The sequence below is a fragment of the Mobula birostris genome, chromosome 3 (genome assembly GCF_030028105.1).
Source record: "Mobula birostris isolate sMobBir1 chromosome 3, sMobBir1.hap1, whole genome shotgun sequence".
Lineage (NCBI taxonomy): Eukaryota > Metazoa > Chordata > Chondrichthyes > Myliobatiformes > Myliobatidae > Mobula > Mobula birostris.
The window spans coordinates 104,061,816-104,070,472 of NC_092372.1; positions in this window are offsets into that span (position 1 = coordinate 104,061,816).

Genomic DNA, 8,657 nt, shown 5'->3' on the forward strand with positions numbered 1-8,657 from the left:
GGCAGGGGCAGTTCAAGTGTCTGCTAGGAGTCAGCAGGTCCACATAATTTGTATAATGATCAATGCTCAATGTTCAGTGATGCCTACTGCATATATGTGGATGTCAACTGGCATTAGTGCTGAAACTGACTTTGATGCCTCCAGGTTAAGTAACCTGCTAACATTCATTGACTAAGCTCACACATAAAGAATGGCCACTTGGGAGACTACTGTTGGCTGATAGAACACGTGAAGCCGTTACCCTGCGTGAATTGGGAATTGCTGTGAAGGCAGGAGAGGGGAATGTAGTGAGTCCAAGGTTAAACAAAGCTTGAAGTAAGCCAAAGGTATTGCTGCTGCATGACTGTTTCATTTCTTTCAGATGAATCAGATAGCCTATGCTGTAGGAAGTGAAGGATTTGCTGCAGCCCTTCATCAGAAGGTCAGTTGATTATTAAGGCAAAACACAGAGGCTTAGAAAATCATTTTTTTGATGTGTTAAATGATAGCTGTGTTAACCCTATCACCCATCTGGGGACCAGCAAGAAGACACAACATTGCTGACATTTACAAATTTACATTTACAAAATCCTTTGGGTGGTTTGCACCCATTTCCCTTCATTAAAATGTTGCCTGAACATCCCCACATCCCCTCTCCTCCTCTACGGAGCTTGCGGCTGTCATGTCATTCCAGCACTGACTGCTCCAAAGCAACTTCTTAAAGTGGGCTCTCCATGGCAGCTGCGACACAGCAATGTGGAAAGGAGGGAAATAGAGGGAGGTGGGGGAGGGGTTGGTGTGGAAAGTAAGGAGGACAATTTTTGAGTCTGTGGCTGCACCTAACTAACCATAGAAATCACCAGAAGCTGTCAAGCCACATACCACTGAGGGACACAGAAACAGAGGTTGCAACATGTCTTTGTTCTGAGATTACATTCAATTAGCATTTGAGACATACCAACGGGTGCTTGCAACACATATTGCTCCATCAGGACACTTTAACAACCTGCTGCAGGGCCTGTTCCAGGTTCAGTACTGAGTTAGAATCAAAAGCATAGGTTGTAATCTATTGGCACTAATACTGCCAGTAAGAAAAAAACAAGTGAAAATCTGCAGATACCAAATCTGCAGAAATCCAAGCTACACACACAAAATGCTGGGCTAACGCAGCAGGCCAGGCAACACCTATGGAAAAGAGTGCAGTCGATGTTTCAGGCCAAGACCCTTCAGCAGGACTGGAGAAAAAGAGATGGGGAGTCAGGACTAGACGAGGTTGGGGGGTGCTGGGAGAGATAAACACAAGGTGATAGGTGAAACTGGGAGGGGGGAAGACGTAAAGAGCTGGGAAGTTGATTGGTGACAGAGATACAAGGCTGGAGAAAGGGGAATCTATTAGGAAAGGACAGAAGGCCATGGAAGAAAGAAAAAGAGGACCAGAGGGACGTGATGGGCAGGCAAGGAGATAACGTGAGAGAGGGAAAAGGGGACGGGGAATAGAGAAGGGGCGCATCACTGGAAGTTCAAGAAATTGATGTTCATGGCATCAGGTTAGAGAATACCCAGACAGAATATAAGGTTTTGATCCTCCAACCTGAGAATGGCCTCTTTGCAACAGTAGAGGAGGCAATGGATGGACATATCAGAATGGGAATGGGAAGTGGAATTAAAATGGGTGGCCACTGGGAGATCTTGATTTTTTTCGCGAATGGAGTGTAGGTGCTTGGTGAAGCGGTCTCCCAATCTATGTCGGGGTCGGGTCTCACCGAAGTACGGGAGGCCACACCGGGAGCACTAGATACAGCAGATGACCCCAACAGACTCACAAGTGTCGCCTCTCCTGGAAGGCCTATTTGGGGCCCTGAATGGTAGTGAGGGAGAAGGTGTAGGGGCAAGTGTAGCACTTGTTCCTCTTGCAAGGATAAGTACCAGGAGGGAGATCAGTGGGGAGGGTAGAATGGACAAGGGAGTGATTCCTGCAGAAAGCAGGAAGTTGGGGGAGAGAAGATGTGTTTGATGTAGGGATCCCGTTGAAGGTGGTGGAAGTTACGGAGAATTATGTGCTGAACGCTGAAGCTGATGGGGTGGTAGGTGAGGACAAGAGGAGGTGAGGGCAGATGTGCGCAAAATGGAAAAGATACAGTTGAGGACAGTGTTGATGGTAGAGGGAGGGAAGTCCCTTCCTTTGAAGAAGGAGGCCATCTCCTTTGTTCTGGAATGAAAATCCTCATCCTGAGAGCAGATGAAGCAGAGACAGAGGAATTGAGAGAAGGGGATGGCATTTTTTACAAGTGACAGGGTGAGAACATCAGTGAATCCAGAGATAGAATCAGAGAGATCAAGAAAGGGAAGTGTTGGAAATGGACTAGGTAAATTTGAGGGCAGGGTGGAAGTTGGAGGCAAAGTTTAGAAAGTCAACAAAGTTGGCATGGGTGCAGGAAGCAGCACCAATGAAGTTGTGGATGTAGCATAGGAAAAGTTGGGGAGTGACACCAGTGTAGGCCTGGAACATAGACTGATCCACATAGCTGATGAAAAGGCAGGCATAGCTGGGACCCATGCGAGTACCCATGGCTACACCTTTTGCTTGAAGGAAGTGACAGGAGCCAAAGGAGAAATTATTGAGAGTGAGGGCAAGTTCCACTAGGTGGAGGAGAGGGGTGGTGGAGGGGAACTAGTTGCAAAAATAATGACTGTGCGTGATCCAATTTTCTGATGGGCAGGCCTTCAACCAGAAATGGGAACAAGCTCATTTTAAGCTGTACAAACATGGATTTAAGTGTGACTTATGCATAAAAAGTGCTTTTTATTCCAATTGATAGTAAAAGCTCTGGAGAGAAAGATGGCAAAATTCTATAGCTACACACACAAAATGCTGGAGGAACTCAGCAGGCCAGGCAGCATCTATGAAAAAGAGTAAGCAATCGAGACCCGAAATGTCAATGCTGCCCCCAACGGTATCTCTTCCATTTTGCACACGTCTGCCATCACCCCATCCTCCTCTTGTCCTCATCTACTACCCTATCGGCCTCCAGCATTTTCTGTGTGTTGCTGTTGCTATCTTGTTTCATTTTAATGATGCTTTTCAGTAAATAATCTTATGAGTCATGAGCCTGCACTATGAAAATCAAAAAAGCCTGAAGATGCTCAAAGTTCAAGGTTCAAAGAAAATTTATCATCAAAGTACAGCTATGTCAGCAAATACCACCCTGAGATTCATTTTCTTGCAGGCATTCACAGTGGAACAAAGAAATATTTAAAAAATCAATGAAAAGCTACACACAAAATGCGAAGCAACGCACACAAAATGCTGGAGGAACTCAGCAGGTCAGGCAGCCTGTATTGAAATTAATAAACAGTTGATGTTTCAAGCCAAGACCTTTCCTCAGGACTGAGAAGGAAGGAGAAAGACACCAGAAAATAAAGTTGGGGGGGCTGCAAGGAAGGAGGCTATCTGGAAGGAATAGGTGAAACCAGGTGGGTGGGAAAGGTCAAGAGCTAGAGAAGAAGGATTCTGATAAGACAAGAAGTGAACCATAGAAGAAAGGGAAGGGGGGGTGATCTAGGGTGAAGTGATAGGCAAGTGAGAAGAGGTAAGAGAGCAGTGTGAGGAATACAGGAAGTGGGGGGTGGACTTATTTATTGGAAGGAGAAATCGATATTCATGTCATCAAGTTGGAGGCTACCAAAACAGAATATAAGGTGTGAGGGTGGCCTCATGTTGGCACAAGAGGAAGCCATGGATTTGGCATGTTGGAACAGGAACGGGAATCAGAATTAAAATGTTTATCCACTGGGAAGTTCCACTTGTGGCAGATGGAGTGGATGTGCTCATAAAGCATTCCTGCACTTTACGATGGGTCTCACCAGCATAGAGGAGGCTGCATTGGGAGCACCAGTGATAAATTGTACAAAGACAGAAAGCAACAAGTAATGAATGAATGAAACTGAGAACATGTGTTGTAAGGTCCTTGAAACAGTCCAAAGGTTGTGTTCAATGATCAGTTCAGTGTTGTGGTGAGTGAAGAAGTCCATGCTAATTCAGGAGCCTGTTGGTTGAAGGTAATAACTTTCTGAATGTGGTAGATATAACAATCGTGCTGGTGAACCACAACAAAGTTCTATAGGCTGCAGACAGTACTTCTAAATATACTTTCAAATATTCTTCTTTTGAATTACTCTCACTTCAACTTGCGGTTTGTAATTTCCTTTAAGCAATTTACTTTTAAATCAACTTAATGGTCTACAAATTTCACAATCATCTGAAAGTCTCAGAAGACTATGCAAACAAAGGTTCATCACATTGGCCAGAAGTGAGGCAGGGGGGGTGTGGGGAGTCTCCAGGCCAGGCTGAAACACAGAGGGATGAGGCCCCCTCTACACAGCAACTTGTTAGCAAATTTGCAGTCGCTTCAGAACAAAATTCAGGACCTGAGGGCAAGATTGCTATATCAGAGGGTAATGAGAGACTGCTGTATAATATGTCTGAGCGTGACTTGGCTTTCTCCCAGCATGCCAGATACAGCGATCAAACTTGATGTTCTTGATGTTCCGTATGGACTGAACTGATTCAGAAAAGGCAAAAGGTGGAGGTCTGTGCTTCATGATAAACTCTCGGTAGTACTCTGATTTGAGGCTTCTTTGGAGAAAACCGTGTCCAATTACCATCAGCATGTCACACATAGCACCAGAGGTCCCAACACCCTAGACCAGACAACCCCAATAGGCGGACTGCGCGCCAGGTCCGGACCGCGAGAACCAAATGTCTGGACCGCGCCGACCCATTGGCACTTACTTGAACACACCTGTTGTAACATGTAAATAAAGAGCACGCTGCTCTAATTATTTTAACCTTATCCCATACCGAACACTTGACCCACGCGTGCGATGCCAAGTTGATTAAAACGTGTGCAATTGATATGGATGGCGAAGTTTTAAGTCATGATGAGAAAACCGAGAAGACGGTTGTGGAGCTATCAAAGGTGGTGTCATTGTCGGCTAACACGGCAACAAGAAGAGTAGAAGTTTTAGCGGAGGAGTGTTTTTCCAATCTACTCACCGATTTGGAGAAAGCAGAAGCTATATTACTAGCCATAGACTCGTCCTGTGACTGAACCGATATGGAAGAGCAAGATTTTTTTATGGGAAGACCTTTCCGGAAGAGCTACTTTGTTTGTTTCCTCTGCCTGGGCACACAACTGGGGAAATAATTTTTAATGAATTGCCACAGTTCTTTGAGAAGAATGGCTTGGATGTGAGCAAAATTGTGTCTGTTGTCACCGATGGGGCTCTGTTGATGGTGGGACAACACAAGGGCTTGGTAAGCAGGTTTGCCACTGTTAACCCAGCACTCTTGGCATTTCATTGCATTATTCACAAATCAGTGTTGTGCGCTAAACTGTGTGGGGAAACTGTGACGAGACTGGTAAATTTTGTTCGTGAGCGTTCTAGTCTGCAACATCACCTTTTCAGAGCATTGCTGGAGGAAATGTCAGCAGAACACAAAGATCTTTTGCTGCATAATGATGTTCGCTGGCTGAGCAAAGGCCGTGTGTTGGAGAGGGTGTGCGAACTGCGCGATGAGCTTTTGTCATTGTTATCCAGCCTGCAGAGCCAAAAGCCCAAGGATTTAAGAGGTTTTTAAGTGACAACAAGGTGATGGCACATGTTCTTTTTTTTTGTGACATCATGTCTCATCTAAATCAACTTAATCTGCAATTACAAGGCAACAACCACGCTGTTGTGGACATGTACGAGGCGATTAAAGCTTTCCGGTCAAAGCTGAGCCTTTTGGCGAGAGACATTCATGGGAGAAATTTTCACTTTCCACGTCTGCGGAAGCATTGCGAGAAGAACGAAATGTGGAGGATCCAGTGATGAAGGATTTCGTGACTAGCCTGGCAGGAAACTTCAGGGAACGATCTGAAAGCTCCCCTAAACTCTCAGGTGACATCCTCCTCTTCCTGAGACAGCCGTTCTCCGTTTCGGCTGACGGCCAGTGGACTGCAGAGGCCAAAAGGCTGGTGATTTCCGTAGATGAGGCAACTCTTCAGATGGAGGTCTTGGAAATGGGAACATCTGACTTGCTCAAAGCACAACACAAGGTCGTTGGGGTGAGTGACTTTTGGATCAACGTGGTTGCCCAAGCTCAATTCAAAAACACGAGAGCTATTGCAATGCTCCTACTCACACTGTTCCCCTCCACGTACATATGAGAGTCATCGTTTTCTTCAATGAACTCTATCAAGAACCAGGACAGAAACAGACTCTCCAATGCACATCTTGGCCAGTGCCTCAGGATTGCCACAGCAGAATACAGGCCCACTATCAGAAGGATTGCTTCATCCCCTCCCTGTCACTTCTCTCACTGATTGGTGACTGAATCAATTTATTTTTGTCCATTTGTCAATCTTATTGTGGTATAAAAATATTACAACAACAATAATACTGATGATTTCATTTATAGTTACACTTCATACTTCAAATGCTACATAGCTTAATTAAAAAGAACAAATAGATTAAATGAGAGAACAGAAACAGTGGAAAAGGCATTACTACTAAAACTCTTTGTGTGGAAGGAAAGTGTTCTTTGTGTAGAAGAGAAGTGGTGAAGACTACCATGTTTACTCTGTGTGTGTGTGTGTGTGTGTGTGTGTGTGTGTGTGTGTGTGTGTGTGTGTGTCTGTATATACACGTATGTATTTTAAGTCCCAGTTGAGTTCTCAATGTGACAGCTGACAGTTGTGATAGCTAGAGTCATAATTAAATGGTTGGTTTTGGACTTATTTGTTTCAAGAGTGCATTTTTTTTTCTTGTGTGACGCACAACACAGGCTTTGAGAATCCCAGGCCTAAATTATTACTACTACCACTACTATTACTACTACTAATAATAATAATAATAATGGTAATAGCAGCAACAACAGCATCTGCCCGTAAAACAACTTACTGGCACAATGAAAAAACACCCTGGATGTTTTGGCCCTTGGCTCGGTATACTTGACATAACTTGGCCCTTGTGATAAACTAATTGGGGAACTCTGCCCTAGACCAGCGTTATACTAAGATAAGGAATACCAACCATTTCATGCCCAGACCACATTTCGGTAAATCGGATCACTTGGCTGTCCTTCTCCCACCTGCACACAGGCAGAGGCTAAAGAGCAAAGCTCCAGAGATTAGAACAGCAAAGAGGTGGCCGTGGGAGGCATAGGAGAGTTTAGAGTCAGTGGACTGGGCCATCTTCAAGGACTCAACTGTGGATCTGAATGAATACATCATGGCTGTCATGGTTATTAAAACAGCTGTAGATGAGTGTGTCCCCACAAAATCATTCAGAGTCTTTCCCAATCAGAAGCCCTGGATGAACCATGAGAGCCAGATCAGAGGCATTCAAATCTGGTGACCAAGAAAATTATAAGAGCTCCAGGTACAATCTCCAGAAAGCCATATTACAGGCAAGAGGCAATCCTGGACTAAACTTGAATGAATGAAGGACGCTCTACAGTTGTAGCAGGGCCTGAATACTATCAACCCTGATAAAATTAAATCAAGTGACATAAGCAACAGCAGAGCTTCGATTGCAGATGAGCTCAATGCCTTCTATGCTCACTTTGGCCATCAAAACATGGTGCAACCATCACAAACTTCCACATCTCCCAATGATTCTATGATTTCAGTCCCTGTGGCCAATGTACGAACAGCTTCAGGAGCATCTTGCAAAAACATCCTGCTCAGACAGGGTACTTGGCCAAGTACAAAAGACCTGTGCTGATCAACTGGCTGGAGTATTCACTGAAATCTTTAACCTCTCACTTCATAAGTCTGAGGTACCCACCCAATTTAAGCAGGCTTCAATTATATCAGTGTCTAAGAAGGACCACCTGGTGGCCTGCCTCAATGACTTTCGTCCAGTAGAACTTACATACACAGTGAAAAAGTGTTTTGAGAGTTTGGTAATGAAATATATCAGCTCCTGCCTGAGAAGTGACCTAGATCCATTCCAACTTCAGTGCTGAGTGTAAAAATATGTTAGGCTGTTTAAAGGTCAAGGAGGAGGAAGCTTTGGGCATCCTAATGAGTATCAAGATGGATAAGTCCCCAGGGCCTGGTGGAATTTACTCCAGGTTATTGAAAGGGCAAGAAATGAGATTACTGGGGCCTTGATCAGTATCTTCCTGGCTTGTCTAGGCACATGCGAGGTACTGGAGGACTGGTGAGTGGCTAATGTTGTTGCTCTATTTACAAAGGGAACAAGGGAAAATCCTGGGTATCGTAGAAAATTCTTGACTGGAGAAAAATCTTAGGGAAAGGATATATGAGCATTTGGAACCCCATGGCCTAATTAAGGAGAGCCAGTGTGGCTTTGTGCAGGGCAGGTCATGTTACCAACTTGATTGAATATTTTGACAAAGTGACAAGAGAGATGGATGAAGGTAGGACAGTGGATGTTGTCCTCATGGATATTAGTAAGGCACTTGGCAAGGTCCCTCATGAGAGACTAATCTAGAAGATTAAGACACACGAGGTCCAAGGCGAATTGGCTATTTGGATTCAGAACTCCGCGTAGAGGACAGACTTTATACTTTACTTTATACTTTATTGTCGCCAAACAATTGGTACTAGAACGTACAATCATCACAGCGATATTTGATTCTGCACTTCACACTCCCTGGATTAAAA